We start from the raw sequence: 16,500 nt of genomic DNA, 5'->3' as shown, positions 1-16,500 counted from the left end.
AATAAAACTTAATATAAACCTTCAACATTCAGTAATATATTTTATACTAGATATATTATCTATTTTAAAATAAAAGCAAGAAAAAATAAGAAATGAAAGAAAATAAGCAAATATATATATAATCATTTATCTTCTGGGTTAGCCTGGATCATCTAGGCTAAATAGAAACAATTAACAAAGCTTGTTTAAAAATTCCAGTTCATGGGGTTGTAACAAGATTCTCACACATTTTTATGCTCAGCCAAGCCTCTGCCATTTCATGATTTTGAAACTTCTTAATCTGACCTTCAGACACAATGCAAGGAGTAGCAGGATATTTTAAGTAGTATTGTAAGTTCATTTGTTTGGCCATGTTCTTTGCTTTGATAAATTGCCTTCTTTTATCCGCCACCTCTTTGATGTAGTCTGGAAATAACATAACTTTATCTTGTCTCCAGGAAAGACTTGAAGCTTCTCTTGCTAAGTGCAGGATATAATTCTTTGTGGAGACTTTTGCAAATTGAGCTATGATGGTGTAATCAGTCCCTTTAGCATTTGGCACACAAAATGCCTGCTCAATATCAAGTAAATAATCAGATGGAATAGGGAGTATCTCATGCAAAAGTTTGTCCACAAAAACAAGCAATTTTACATCATTAGGCAAATTTTTAATCCCCAAAATACATACATTGGATCTCTTCGTGAAGGCCTCCAGTTGAGAAATTCTATCAGAGGTGTTTTTAAAATAGATTTCAGTCATAGTTTCATTTCCAACCACACGGTCTTCAAGCTCATTAATTTTCATCTCTATTTTTTTGCCATGACGCATTAATTAAATTTAGAGCTCCTTGCAGGGTGGTGATGGAATTTTGGATTAAATCCACCCTCTTGACTGTAAATTGCGAAGATAAAGCCTTTATCAGCATAAATAATTCCCCTATATCTTCTGTCTTTGACATTTTGGACAAAGAGGATGTGGGGGGAGTGGAAAGAGCTGGCCAGTTCTAACTGGACACACCACTGTGTAAAAGAGCTTACATTTTGGATGTGTATTGGAGAACCAGAAGTGACATCCTGCCTATTCAAGCATCCCACCATGATGCCAACTTACCAGATGCTCTAGTGAGGAGGGGCTGGTGGGTTTTTTTTTTTAATTAACTGTATTTTATTTCCATTTCAATGCATGTACATTATCTGTCTGTACAACTTTGTTCAACAAATGTGATGTGGCTGCAAAAAAGGCAAATGCTATTTTGGGCTGCATTAATAGAAGCATAGCTTCCAAATCCCGGGAAGTACTAGTTCCCCTCAGCACTGGTTAGGCCTCACCTGGAGTACTGTGTCCACTTCTGGGCACCACACTTTAAGAAGGATGCAGACAAACTGGAGAGGGTTCAGAGGAGGGCAACAAAGATGATGGGGGACTGGAAACAAAGCCCTATGAAGAGAGACTGAAAGAACTGGGCATGTTTAGCCTTGAGAAGAGAAGACTGAGGGGAGATAGGATAGCGCTCTTCAAGGACTTGAAAGGTTGTCAGAGAGGAAGGCCAGGATCTCTTTTCGATCATGCCAGAATGCAGGACATGGAATTATGGGCTCAAGTTATGGGAAGCCAGATTCCGGCTGAACATCAGGAAAAACGTCCTGACTGTTAGAGCAATACGACAGTGGAACCCATTCCCTAGGGAGGTGGTGGGCTCCCCCACGCTGGAGGCATTCAAGACGAGGCTGGACAGCCATCTGTCAGGGATGCTCTGACTTGGATTCCTGCATTGAGCAGGGGTTGGACTCGATGGCCTTGTGGGCCCCTTCCAACCCTACTATTCTATGATTCTATGAAATGCATAATAAATTGTACAACAATTTACAAGTTATCCATGCTATTAACAATGATAAGATATACATATTTTATTCTTAAGAACAAATATATCACATAAAGTAAACTTTCGCTGCAATTTTTATCTAGGGGGTGCTATCGAGCTACAGCACACCAGCCTAAAGGAATACTTCTTCTGGTTTCTCTGTATGGGAAAACTTGCCTCTCATAGCAGAAGTCTTCCTTAGAATGTCAATAATATCTTTCATGCTAAACTCCAGTGACACTCTCAGTGGAAGATCATTACTAAAGAATCAAAGTGGTAGCAGAATTATTTTGGAAACGGGCCTTCATTTTTTACTCCTTCTAGTCTCTGCCTAGTTCGGCTCTGAGCTTTTGAAAACTGATCCTCTGGCAAGTCTGTTCTTCTATAGATTTCTAATTTGGGTGCAGAATATATAGGAATTTATGGAGGACTGTTCCTGTGGGTTTGACACTCATTGTCTCAGTAATTCTTACAACCAGCTTGTAAGATAGGCCAGTATGTTCATTCCCATTACACCACTGCTGAATCTGAGGCTGAGAGATAGTGCATGGCTGGGGAATCAACAGTTCGCAGCTCCATGAGCTTGAAGGTGCACGTGTTGCCTGGTGCAGCATAGAAAGAAAACCAGAATTCAAAGCCAATGCACTCGGACAAACTCTAGACACGGGGTGCACATGCAAAGCGGTGTGCTGAGCTGTTGCAAAGCAACTGGGCTGAATCTGTACATAGCAGTTATACTGTTATCATACCATTTTCATAACTATTGGTGCCCACTGGTGTCATGTGTCAATCCTTATCCCCCTCTTCCTCCTGATGCACTCAGGGACAGATAACAAGGTGACCAGGCCATCTGTTCCATTACATCCTTCTCCACCTCTCATATGAGTGCAGTGAAGCTTGTTCTCTCCCAGCCCTGAGCACACAGGCTACCCCCAGGAAAAGCAGGTAGAAAGCTGCATGGAGGGGCATGTACAAGAACAAGCCACTGGACGCCCTGAGGGCAGCCCTCCCAAACCTGGTGCCCTCCAGACGTTTTGGATTTCACCTCCCATCAGACCCAGCCAGCACAGCCAATGGTTAGGAATGCTGGAACTCTGAAATACATAATTGTGTGAGGAGGGCACGGGAGCACTAAGGGAGAATTCTCACATGGCTTCTTTTGGTTTTTCCACAGTTCTCAGGATTGTTTCGGGGAAGCTATGGCAGTTCAACTGCTACCAAAGAACCACTAGTGCAACAGCAGTACACCGTGGAAGTCTGCTTTAGGACAGGGGTGGGCAACAGGTGGTCCCTGGTGTGGTCCCTGAAGGCCCAGCTGTGCCTCTGAAATTGCCATGGTGGCGGAAAACCCCCCCAGGAAGAGATTGGTGGTTTGCTGCTGAATTTTGGTGGCAAACCACTCTGGAAGCTTCAAAGTGACAAACGCTCGCTTCTAACCCTCTGTAGTGGGTTGCTGCCTCAATTTGGCATCAAACCACAGATTTCCCCCTAGCTTTTCCCTGTTAGATTTCAGTGGCGTAGCAGCAGGAGTGCAGCCCACTGGAAGGTCTGTGGGACAGCAGTCTCCGGATCCCCAAAGTTTCATAGAATAGTATAGTAGGGTTGGAATGGGCCAACAAGACCATCGAGTCCAACCCCCAAACCAGCCATTTCCCATCACTGCTTCAAGGCATGTAGTTTGCAAACTGTGCATCCATCTGTATGCCCTCTGTGTCTCTTGTTAATGGAACTGAGGGCAGAGAGCATTTTGAAGAAGCTTGGCTGATTCGTTGCTGCCATGCCAAAACAAGCCAGCGATGAGTGCTTTGGCACATCCTAAACTGGCTCTTTACAGAAAGCTAAGCCTACAACAGTTGTTTATGAATGTCTTTTGGAACATAATAAAGGGGATGTTCTGTATGTAAGAGAGGAATGGGTTGGGGACCCGGAATGCTCTATATAGCCTTAACAGTGGAAAGTTGCCTTAGCTTCCACATGTGCTATTTCTACAGATTTAAAATGGAGGGTGATTCAGCAAAAGCATCTAGCTCTGCTCGATACTGGAGAGGTAATGCGGACAATGCTTCGTTGGGTCATATGATGTGGGCATGTCCTGCAGTGGCTTCTTTCTGGCTGGACGTTACTGCCCACATAAATGTTGCTCTTGAAAAATCTGTGATAATTGCGGATGCTCATGCACATTTAAATTATATTGCTGTGATGTGGGGATAAACAGGTGGAAATCAACAGTGGACTGTGAGAGCATTTCTACGCCAGCCTAAAATCCCGCATTTAAAATGGGGCTTTCTGCTTCCGTTTTAAACGCAGGATCACAATGGACACCCCTTACATGTGCTTCCTTCCCCCCACTTTACCACCTCCTTTCCCCCGTTATCCGAGTCTTTGATATGTTTTATTATACAGCCACTAGATGGCGCTTAGGTCTTAGAATAGTAGGGTTGGAAGGGGCCTATAAGACCATCGAGTCCAACCCCCTGTTCAATGCAGGAATCCAAGTCAGAGCATCCCTGACAGGTGGCTGTCCAGCTTCATAGAATCACAGGATAGCAGGGTTGGAAGGGGCCTATAAGACCATCGAGTCCAACCCCCTGCTCAGTGCAGGAATCCAAGTCAGAGCATCCCTGACAGGTGGCTGTCCAGCTTCATAGAATCACAGGATAGTAGGGTTGGAAGGGGCCTATAAGACCATCGAGTCCAACCCCCTGCTCAGTGCAGGAATCCAAGTCAGAGCATCCCTGACAGGTGGCTGTCCAGCTTCATAGAATCACAGGATAGTAGGGTTGGAAGTGGCCTATAAGACCATCGAGTCCAACCCCCTGCTCAGTGCAGGAATCCAAGTCAGAGCATCCCTGACAGGTGGCTGTCCAGCTTCATAGAATCACAGGATAGTAGGGTTGGAAGGGGCCTGCAAGACCCTCGAGTCCAACCCCCTGTTCAATGCAGGAATCTAATCAAGCACTGTGATTAGTTCATTATCTCTGATCTTTTAAAAAATGGAATTAAGGCCATTTAGTGTGGGAGACACCCTGGAGGTTGATGATGTCATCTACAGGATCCACAAACTTCCGTGAGGAACCAATCTCAAAAGCAGGATAAAAGCTCCATGTGGAGAAGCCCTGAGAGCCCTTATTATTCAACGGTCTGAAGATCTTACTGCTTTTGCTCCACTTGAATTTATATCTTACAGTCATCAATTCCATCTCAATGCTCGTTTAGACATATGCTTGTATTAATACATATATCTGAAACAGAGGTGTTAAACCTTTTTTTTTTAAACCAGTGGTGTTGTGAAGAGTTATTGCGATTGGATATTCTTGCTTTTCTTGCTATCAGTGGTATTGATTGCAGGTCCCCCCCCCCATTTGTTTTGTTTTATTTTGTTAGAATTGCAAATAAAATTAAAAACAACAACAACACTGCTTTAGGACATGTAGTTTCCAAACTGTACATCCATCTCTATGCCCTCTGTCTCTTGTTAATGGGACTGAGATCAGATAGCATTTGAGAGAATCTTGCTTTATTAGTTGCAAAAATGCCAAAATGAGCCAGTGTTGTCTCTTTTTGGCAGGCGGTGTTGTAAACCAGCCAAAAAGAGAGAGAAAACCACACATACACAAGCTTTCTTTGCTTCCATCTCCCCAAAATAGCACTCCAGGAGAAAAAAAACAAGTGTTTCTATAAGGAGCGATATGTTTTCCCTCATAAGAGTACTTGCTGTTTTTCCCACCCAGGCAGCAAAGTGTATTTTGGGTTGTTGTTCTAGATCAGTTCAAAAAAGCAGATGGTCAAGCTATTCTGAAAATAATGGAACAACAGCACAAGTTAAAATACCATATAATGCAAAATGATGATAGAACAAGATTTCAGTACCTTATCAACAGTTGAAACATCTCTGGACGTTTAGTAGAAATTTAAATAATTTCTCAACCCTGGTATTCTCCCATTGACATCAGGGTTTTTTTTTAATGAACAAACTATTGAGATCCAGCATTTGGCGATGGACAATCATATGATTTCTTTTGAGGAATAAAGAAATGGAACAGATGTGTACAGACCACTGACATTCCAATATTTCCAGATCCCATCTTATATATATAATTCGAAGTCGCGGGTTAGTTGGTCATCCCTTTTTGACTGTCTTCCCATTGACTGATTCTCATGAAACACACTTCATTGGAAAGCGCTTGACATGCAGGTTCCACGAATAACAACAGTTATTATAATCCAAAGTCAGGAGTTTATTTATGTCTATACGCTTTTTAAGAATTAGATTAGCTTCTATAACAATGTACTATAACGTGTATAAAGTTTATAACAAATGTCAAGTAAAATTAAACAAACATAATTAATTGCAAATTGGAGCAAAATGAAATATGGACACAAAAAAAGTCTCTGTATGCCTTTATAAACAAAGGTGCAGGCCAAAAGTACAATGATATACCAGTAACAGATGGCCTGTAAACAAATCATGAAGATCTACATTGCCATGAGTCATATGTGCTCCCTGGCAAACCTCAAGGTTCAACTTGTTGATGAACCAGAACAGGGACTTTACAGTGGCCGCCCTGGAGTTTACACCAAGAACATTGTATTTAAGGAAGTTTTGTAAAGATGTAACCCTTTGTTTCAATAAACGCAGTTAGTTACATTAAACCTTTCATTAGATTTGATTTTTCGCCACGACCTTTGTTTGTGGGTAACAAAGTGATAAGATATATTGTAAATCAAGTTATGGTACATGTGGTTAAGAACGAAATATGAATTTGTAATATTAATTACACATTCTCCTCAACAAGATATTCCCAAATAGCATTGATAGATGTTGGAGGTGTAATTCATCTAATGCAGAATTTGTGCATGTTTTTTGGTCTTGTTCTCATACACAGTCATTTTGGAAAGCTATTCTAGAGAAAGTTCAAGAAATAATAGCAGGACATGATATTCCCCCTGGTTCAAAAAAAGAGTCTCTTGGGACATTTAAAAGGCATAACAGAAACAGACGATCTAGAGTTGATAATTTACTTGCAGCTGGACAAATCTGTATTGCTGAGCACTGGAAAGCTTCACATGCTCCTCCAACAGAAAGAAAAAAATTATATTTTATCTTTTAAAAATTATTCCAATAGTTTATATACGATAAATTGAAACAATCTTTCAACGAACCTATTATCTTGATGTGTAATGGTTTTTTTGACCACTTCAGAATTGTTGGGGAATGTAGTATCTCTTTCTACCTACAAAGAGATTCTATATGCCCCCACCCCACCCAATTCGAAAGTGGGTAAAAAGATCAGCACATAGTTTTGCCAATGAAACTGATTTAATTGGCACATTGTTTTGCCAATGGAATGGATGTATTTATCAATATGTTACTTTAGAAATCAAGATGATAGGTTCATTGAAAGATGGTCTTTGTTTATAAACGATTGGAATAAATACAACTTTTTTCTTTAACATACATGTTTTGTTTTGTTTAGGATAACTTAAATTGGGACTTTGTTATATTCATCTTCATGTTGTTTGCACTGGAATAACATGGGTTGGGTCCAGAATTTGCCTTCAATAGATGGAAGAGCTCCGAAAGGGAGCACAGAAAGGGCATCTGCACAGAAAGGGCATCTGCCTGGTTTGGGGGGATCCCCTCCCCCTACATCACGGCTCATCCCATTCAGCGGGGTCCTCTGATCCTCTGTGTAGCATTTTCAGGAAGCTGTAAGGGCTGCTGTGGGAGGGTGGGTGGGGTGGAGAAATCCACTTCTGCCAGCCCAGTTGCATGCACCTAAATCTGGATCCAATGTTATGAATAATTTGGGCTGGCTTTTCTTTTGGATGCCAACCAGTGGAGTCTGGTGGCACCAATGCCAGTGAGGTGGTGAATCTGCTCCAGGTTTTGGTCAGAACCAGTCAGAACTCTAAGGGAGTTATTCACGGTGCTTCGCATTCACCACCCCACTGATATCGGAGATACCAGCCTCCACTGATGTTAACTGTGATTATAAGTGATTTCGTATTTGTTTATTAGTTTTTATATGTAATCTGTTTATAAGTCACACACACACACACGCACACACACGTCCACATAATGTAGATAATAAACTTGTTTACCCGGTATTGCTACTGAAATGCACTATGAGGCATTTCGGGATAAACAACCATATATGAACACATCTGCTGTACAATCAACTGGCAGCATCCCATTCCAGATTGGGCACACCCTTTTGTCTGTATGAGGTCCTACATTTAGCCCTCAGTATCTCCAGTGAAAGGATTTTAGGCAGCATGAAGGTCTGAGATGGTCTTCTTTAGATTAGGGCTATGGCAAACCTAGACAGCATAGTAAGAAGCAGAGACATCACCTTGCTGACAAAGGTCCGTCTAATCAAAGCTATGGTTTTCCCAGTAGTAATGTGTGGCTGTGAGAGATGGACTATAAGGAAGGCTGAGCGCCGAAGAATTGATGCTTTCGAACTGTGGTGCTGGAGAAGACTCTTACGAGTGCCCTGGACTGCAAGGAGGTCCAATCAGTCCATCCTAAAGGAAATCCACCCTGACTGCTCATTGGAAGGACAGATACTGAAGCTGAAATATTTTGGCCACCTAATGCGAAAAGAAAACTCCCTGGAAAAGACCCTGATGCTGGGAAAGATTGAAGGCGAAAGGAGAAGGGGATGGCATAGGATGAGATAGCTAGATAGCATCACCGAAGCAATGAAGATGAACTTGAGCACACTCCGGGAGAGAGCGCAGGACAGGAAGGCCTGGCGTGCTATGGCCCATGGGGTCACGAAGAGTCAGACATGACTTAACGACTGAACAACAAAGGCAACCTTTTTGGACCATGGACCTGGGCACCACCACAAAATGGCTGCCGCAGGAGGCGTGGCAAAGAACAAGTAAGCTACCCAAAAGACTGAGTGCAAGGCAGAGGTGGGGTCTGAGCCACCACACACTAAACAATGCCTTTCAACCCCCCATTTTCAGCATCAGCAGAAAACCTATTTCACAGCAAGCCCAGCTGCCAGTAAAAAAAAGTGGTAATTCGAAAAAAAGGGAGAAGAGTGAGGGCAGCGTGGTGGGTACCAAAAAAGGTGTCTGAAGGCGCACTGCCACCCATGGGCATGAGGTTACCTATCTCTGCCTTAGGTGCTTCAGATTTGGCCCAATCCCAAACTGAAGTGGGCTAATTCAGACAGATTCAGGGGATGTCCACATTGAAGCAGGGATCCTCCAAAGTGGACCAGATCTGAATCTGAATCTTCCTAAAATGTTGTTAGCAATTCAGATTTGGAGCAACACAGAGACCTAGACTGTGTGTCTGCAAGAACTGATACATTTCTCCCCAAGCATTCCATATCAGGAAACCCCAAGGATGGTGGGAGGGGTGAGGAAGGGGTGTAGCTTTGTGACTGGATGTTCTAGCTCCTAATCCATTGTTTTACCAGGGCTCTCTAGCACTTTGGGGCAGAGATACTAAAGTCATATATCACAGGGCTGTCTTCAGTTATCTTTGTTAGTTCTCTCTCCCAGGAGCAGAGGCATTAAAAGCAGTTTGAGGGGGTCTGTGGGACCTGGCAGGATGTAGCATTAGTGCTGGGTCAGAAAATGCTGGTTGTTCAAATCCTTTTGCCTCCTCCACAGTATGTTCCACATCCACCACCCACCCCTGTTGCACTTTCTGCTACTTTGGTACCAATTGAGCAGAAAACAAACAAACTGTTTTTCATACACTATAACTCACTACCCCCTGCACCTATTCTTCTGAGACTGTGCAGGTTTCTTGCCTAGGAACACCTCTACAGCATATGCCATTTTCATAGAAGTTCCCCTCCAAAAATGGGGGTGGGGGAAGGTATTGTATTTTAATGCATTGCTTTATTATTGTTTTAATCCAGTTTCATTTATGATTGTAAGCTGCCGAGTGCCATTTTGGGGGGTAGAATCATAGAATCATAGAATAGTAGGGTTAGGAGGGGCCTACAAGACCATCGAGTCCAACCCCTGCTCAATGCAGGAATCCAAGTCAGAGCATCCCTGACAGATGGCTGTCCAGCCTCGTCTTGAATGCCTCCAGTGTGGGAGAGCCCACTACCTACCTGGGAATTGGTTCTGTTGTCATATTGTTCTAACAGTCAGGACGCTTTCCCCTGATGTTCAGCCAGAATCTGGCTTCCTGTCACTTGAGCCCATTCTTCTGTGTTGCACTCTGGGATGATCGAGAAGAGATCCTGGCCTTCCTCTCTGTGACAACCTTTCAAGTCCTTGAAGAGTGCTATCACATCTCCCCTCAGGCTTCTCTTCTCCAGGCAACATGCCCCGTTCTTTCAGTCTCTCCTCCTCATAGGGCTTTGCTTCCAGTCCCCTGATCATCTTTGTTGCCCTCCTCTGAACCCTCTCCCAAAATCTGAAGATCCCCCTTTCACTAACTCCTGGTCTTGCATAACAACCCCTGTACCTATTCATCTGAAACTTGGAAGGCATGATCCCTTCAGAAGGCTCACGTTTCACACAAGAAACAAACAGGTTATTGGCAGTTCTCTTTAAAAATACTCATACTTCAAAAGATGCCTAGCACAATCCACCCTGCACCTATTTGACTAAAATGTGCCAGGTTTCATCCCCTCACAAGGGGCTGCTATGTCTGCAAATGTCATCCAATTCTGTCAAAGAGAAAAAATTAAATTAAATTAAAAAATTATTGTCATTTCCAGTTTCTAAGTCTGAATCAGCCAAGTCAAATTGGACTGTTTTCTGAATTGCCAAATCAGGATCCAAATCAAATCTAGTGGCTACTGCACGCCCGTAGCATTCATATAACCAACCAAAGACTATGTTCCTGTTTATGGTAGCATAAAGTACAATGAACCCTCCATGAGCCAACTAGATAAAATGCTTATAGCTGTAATAAGACTAGAAGAAAATTTTAAAATGACTAAAATGCTTAAATTAGATTACAGGTACAATCCTGTGCATGTTTAGGCAGAGAAAAGGCCTACAACTCCTAGCATTCCCCAGCTAGCCACTCTGGCTGGGGAATGCTGGAGGTTGTAGGCCTTTTCTCTGTCTAAGCATGCATAGGATTGCACCCTAAGTTGCAATTCACAACTCACTGATTCTGAAGCTTTTCTTTGATTATTATAAGGTTACTGTAGAATAAATGACATCTAGATGGCAGTCAAATTCCTCTTTAAATAAACGTTTGATTAGGAGAGTCAGTCTGGGCTAACTTTTGAGTATCCTATGCATAGATTATATTCCCTTCAACTCTCTTTCCTATTTTTCTTTAGAAAGCAGACATTTCTCAATGCGCACTCAATTCCAGGAGTGGGGAATCTGCTCTTGTTGGACATGTTGGACTCCAAGTTCCATCATCCCATAGCCAATGGTCAGGGATGACTGGACCTCTTACACAGAAAACTCTCCATGTATAAGAGAACTATAAGATGGCCAGATATTTTTTTTTAAAAAAACTAAGAATTGACTGAGATACATCAGTTTAAAGGTTTTCCCTTGAAGTGTTGTTTTCACTTGCTTGCATCTATTTTTTATGCACCTATAATACACCATAATTTAACTCCAGTATTTCCTGTTGCTGGTTTAGATTCCATCAAAACTTCAGGAAAATAAACAGCCATTTGACTTCTATCAAATGGTCATGGAATCCAATTTTGCTTCTACTCTATCTTCAACAGAACTATTTAACATTTAATATTTAACATTTAATATTAGGCCTTCTTAAATGAACAATGCAAAGAAATCGAGGAAAACAATAGAATGGGAAAGACTAGAGATCTCTTCAAGAAAATCAGAGATATCAAGGGCAAAGACAGGCATGATAAAGGACAAAGAAGGCAGGGACCTAACAGAAGCAGATGAGATGAAGAAGAGGTGGAAAGAATACACAGAAGAATTATACAGGAAAGATCTTAATGTCCCTGATAGCCATGATAGTGCGGTCACTGAACTTGAGCCGGACATCCCAGAGAGTGAAGTCAAGTGGGCCTTAGGAAGCATTACTAACAACAAAGCTAGTGGAGATGACAGTATTCCAGCTGAGCTATTTAAGATCCTAAAAGATGATGCTGTTAAAGTGCTGCACTCAATATGCCAACAAATTTGGAGTGGCCACAAGACTGGAAAAGGTCAGTTTACATTCCAATTCCAAAGAAGGGCAATGCCAAAGAGTGTTCAAACTACCACACAATTGTGCTCATTTCACATGCCAGCAAGGTTATGCTCAAAATCCTACAAGCTAGGCATCAGCAGTATGTCAACCGAGAACTACCGGAAGTACAAGCTGGGTTTCGAAGAGGCAGAGGAACTAGAGATCAAATCACCAACATTCGCTGGATCATGGAGAAAGCAAGAGAATTCCAGAAAAACGTCTATTTCTGCTTCATTGACTACGCTAAAGCCTTTGATTGTGTGGATCACAACCAACTGTGGCAAATTCTGAAAGAGATGGGAGTACCAGACCACCTTACCTGTCTCCTGAGAAACCTGTACGAGGGTCAAGAAGCAACAGTAAGAACCGGACATGGAACAACCGATTGGTTCAAAATTGGGAAAGGAGTACGACAAGGTTGTATACGGTCGCCCTGCTTATTTAATTGATATGCAGAGTACATCATGAGAAACGCCAGGTTGGATGAATCACAGGTCAGAATTAAGATTGCTGGGAGAATTATCAACAACCTCAGATACGCAGACGATACCACCCTAATGGCAGAAAGCAAAGAGGATCTCAATAGCCTCTTGTTGAGTGTGAAAAAGCTGGTTTGAAACTCAACATTAAAAAAAAGCTGGTTTGAAACTCAACATTAAAAAAACTAAGATCATGGCATCTGGCCCCATCACTTCCTGGCATATAGAAGGGGAAGAAATGGAAGCAGTGACAGATATTATTTTCTTGGGCTCCAAGATCACTGCAGATGGTGACTGTAGCCATGAAATTAAAAGATGCTTGCTCCTTGGGAAGAAAGCTATGGCAAACCTAGACAGCATAGTAAGAAGCAGAGACATCACCTTGCCGACAAAGGTTCGTATAATCAAAGCTATGGTTTTCCCAGTAGCAACGTATGGCTGTGAGAGCTGGACTATAAGGAAGGCTGAGCGCCGAAGAATTGACGCTTTCGAACTGTGGTGCTGGAGAAGACTCTTACGAGTCCCCTGGACTGCAAGGAGGTCAAATCAATCAATCCTAAAGGAAATCAACCCTGACTGTTCATTGGAAGGACAGATACTGAAGCTGAAGCTCAAATATTTTGGCCACCTAATGCGAAGAGAAAACTCCCTGGGAAAGACCCTGATGCTGGGAAAGATTGAAAACAAAAGGAGAAGGGGACGGCAGAGGATGAGAAGGCTAGATAGCATCACCAATGCAATGAATATGGACTTGAGCACGCTCCGGGAGAGAGCGGAGGACAGGAAGGCCTGGTGTGCTCTGGTCCATGGGGTCACGAAGGGTCGGACACGACTTAATGACTGAACAACAACAACATATATAAAAACAACTGGAAGTCATAAAGAGTTATTCTGAGGTAATATCAGGTGCTTTCCCCTCTGTAGTTATAAACCTTTCATTGTTGTTCTGAGAGCTTATTTAAATCTCAGTAAATAATGGAGGCTTAGTGATTTTGCCAGCCATTTTTTATTTTTAAATTTCAATTTTTCAGCATTACAGTGTCACAGAAGGCTGGTGTATCTTCAGACTATGTATCATCAGTGTTCTATCACCAACACATTCCATAACATATTTTGTACATATTTTGCATTGTTGCCTACAACAGAGCAATTTGGTTGTTACAAAACTGGCCACCATTTTGTAATTTTAAATTTGAGGCTTCTAAAAACCTTTGGGATAAACATTAGGCCTGATATTAGCTTTCCCTCAAAATTTAATCAAAAATAGTTAATCAGTGTGGCTCTGAGGTCAAATATATGCTGTTAAGCACTTGGCATCAGCCATCTTGTTTGCCGCCCTTGTTTTTAGGATCACTGCTAAAGTATATTGCTTAGGTACGGACATATTTGGGTTTAAGGAAAACATTCAAGTAAACAAATTCCCCTCAAATACTCTAAAAACTGGGGAAATCTCCCTGACTAGATTCTTTTTTAAGGGAATGCAACAGATGAAGGGCCAGGCCACTGTTTACCATTTTTCAAAATAGAATAGACTTGCGTTACAATCCCTAGGAAAATGTATTTCTAATGTGTTATGGAGATTTGAAATGGAGTAAATGACTATGTTCTGATTTAAAATGGAGAGCTTTAGCTCTGGGTTACAGGCTCTTTAGAGAACGACCAAGGAAGGGACTGTTGAACAGTAGCATCTTTCATTTTGAAAACAGGTACCGATAGCTACTTCCATCTTTCTTTCATTATTTATTGTTTCATCTATTTTTCATACGAATGTACACTTCAAGTCTATTATCAGTTAAATGCTGCATGAATCTGAGCACTAAGTCCAGTTTGTGACTATCCACAGGGTATCTGACCTCTGTCTTCCAGGCCTGACTTTGCTTGGCTCTAGACCTTTTTATGGTGTAGCTCATTCATGCAAACTTTGCAGCTCTGAAGTAGCTTTTGCTTCTTGTGCTCACGGATTTTTAAAAGCCCAGCATTCATAAATTGGATCAAGCATGGGCAACTTGTGGCCCTCCAAATGTTTTGGCCTACAGCTCCCATCCTCCCTCATCATTGGCTATGGTAACTTGGACTGATGGGAGTTGTAGGCCAAAACATCTAGATAGCTACAGGTTGCCCACCACCGGATTAGACCAAGCCAGTAGAACTTATGATCACACACAACTTGTGACCTCAAACCCATCAGCTTTCAGCTGCCACATGCTTGCCAACTCTTTTGTTATTTAAGCCCCAGAGAGGTAGCAACCCCCCCACACACACCGAGATTTATCGTGAGCATTGTGGACCACCATACACAGCTCAGGGGAATGGATATGTTTGACTGGTGTGTCATATATCGTGCAGGCCTGGATTAGACCATGAAAATAGATCCAATTGTCTGTTTGAGTTCCTTGGGCCAGTTAATCCCAGCAAGAGCTAGTTAAAAAGAGCCATGTCATTTCAGTGGAACATTGTGAAAATTGAAAATGACACTTTGGAAATTTCACTGCAGCACTGTCAGCTGTGAGCGGGCCAATACCAATACAAAGTGTCAAAAAGTCAGCACTGTCAAACCTGAATTTCATATCAGTGTTTTCACACAAAATGTAAAAAAAAAAAAAAAGTACATAATGAACTGTCGTGAAAAGAACCATTACTTACAAAACACAGGTGGTGTCAAAATTTCATTTTGATGAGAACATTTCAACTGTGAGTAGCACTATAAGTTTGGAGTTTGGACTTCCAGATCTTGTCTCTAGTGCACTTCTATCATCCACAGCAGGAGGAAATGCTTGTGCTGAGTTCCCCATCTCCTGCCTTAGGGCCAAAACAGACATTACTTTAAATGTGCGTCTAGCAGCCGTGTCTTCTTTTTATTTTTACCCAAGAGTAGGCTCCAAGGGCCCAGTCCAGATATTAAAAGGCCCCCTACCCTCATGCTAGGATCCTGATCCAGATCGGGGGCCTTGCACCTACCATAGACTAAAATTGACATAGCTGCTAGACCCGTATTTAAAGACTCATAGAATCCTAGAATAGTAGGGTTGGAAGGGGCCTACAAGGCCATCGAGTCCAACCCCCTGCTCAGTGCAGGAAAAATGTCTGTTGTGGCCCTTACTGTGGCGTGTCTATTACTACACTTTTACTTCCAGGCTCTGGGCAGTGAATCTGACCGAAGTTATGTAGGTGGCTACTTCTCAGTGGTGGTGCCTTTTTATAGAATGTCCTTGCCAAGAAGGCTTGTATGGCACCTACATTGTTATATTTTTATGCCAGGTGAAGCGCTTTCTTTTCTGCCAGGTGTTTTAGAGACTAAAGAAGCAATCGTATGGCTGCTAGTCAGCTGCTAGACAGCCACTGGATATGCTGGTTTCCGGGAACTGACCTCGGAGCCTGCACCACAAGGTCGATTCCTGAGAACTGACCTTCCCCCCCTCCCATGCTGCCTCGCAGGCAGCTCAGAACAGCTCCGTGCAGCAAAAACGCAGCATTCCAGGGAACGTTCTGGGGTGGGGAAGGCAGAAATGCCGGTACGACATATCCTATGTGTCATCCAGCAGCTGCTTCTTCCGTTCCACCTTCCCGCAGCTACACAGCCAAAATCGGCTGTCTAGCCACAAATGCAAGGTGGCTGAAGCGCGGAGGGGACGATCTCCTCCGCGCGTCACCCACCCTGCATTGGAAAGGTGATCGCCTCTGAGTTTGGAGGCGGCCGCCTATCCCGACAGCATTGCGCCCTTAGGTTTTTAGATTTTACGACTTTTAAAAAATATTTTATATAAAGAATTTTAATATCGATCTCTTCCTGTGCTGTTTCACATTTTGTGTTGTATTAACTATTTGCATCATATTTTATTCGTTTAACTCTTTGTATTGTACTGTATTTTTTAATGGTTTGTAATCTGCGCAGAGCCCCTTCATGGATCACTGCCTTGTTGTGGCGAAGGGGCTTGCGTAACTCAGTGAAGCCATAAGCTATGCCTTGCAGGGCCACCCAAGACGGACAGGTCATGGCAGAGTTCTGACAAAATGTGGT

This window comes from Heloderma suspectum, chromosome 7 (assembly GCF_057233095.1).
Source record: "Heloderma suspectum isolate Gila_16-S chromosome 7, 16-S_ref, whole genome shotgun sequence".
Classification (NCBI taxonomy): Eukaryota; Metazoa; Chordata; class Lepidosauria; order Squamata; family Helodermatidae; genus Heloderma; species Heloderma suspectum.
The sequence above is the reverse complement of the archived record's forward strand: the minus strand, read 5'-3'. Positions refer to the sequence as shown.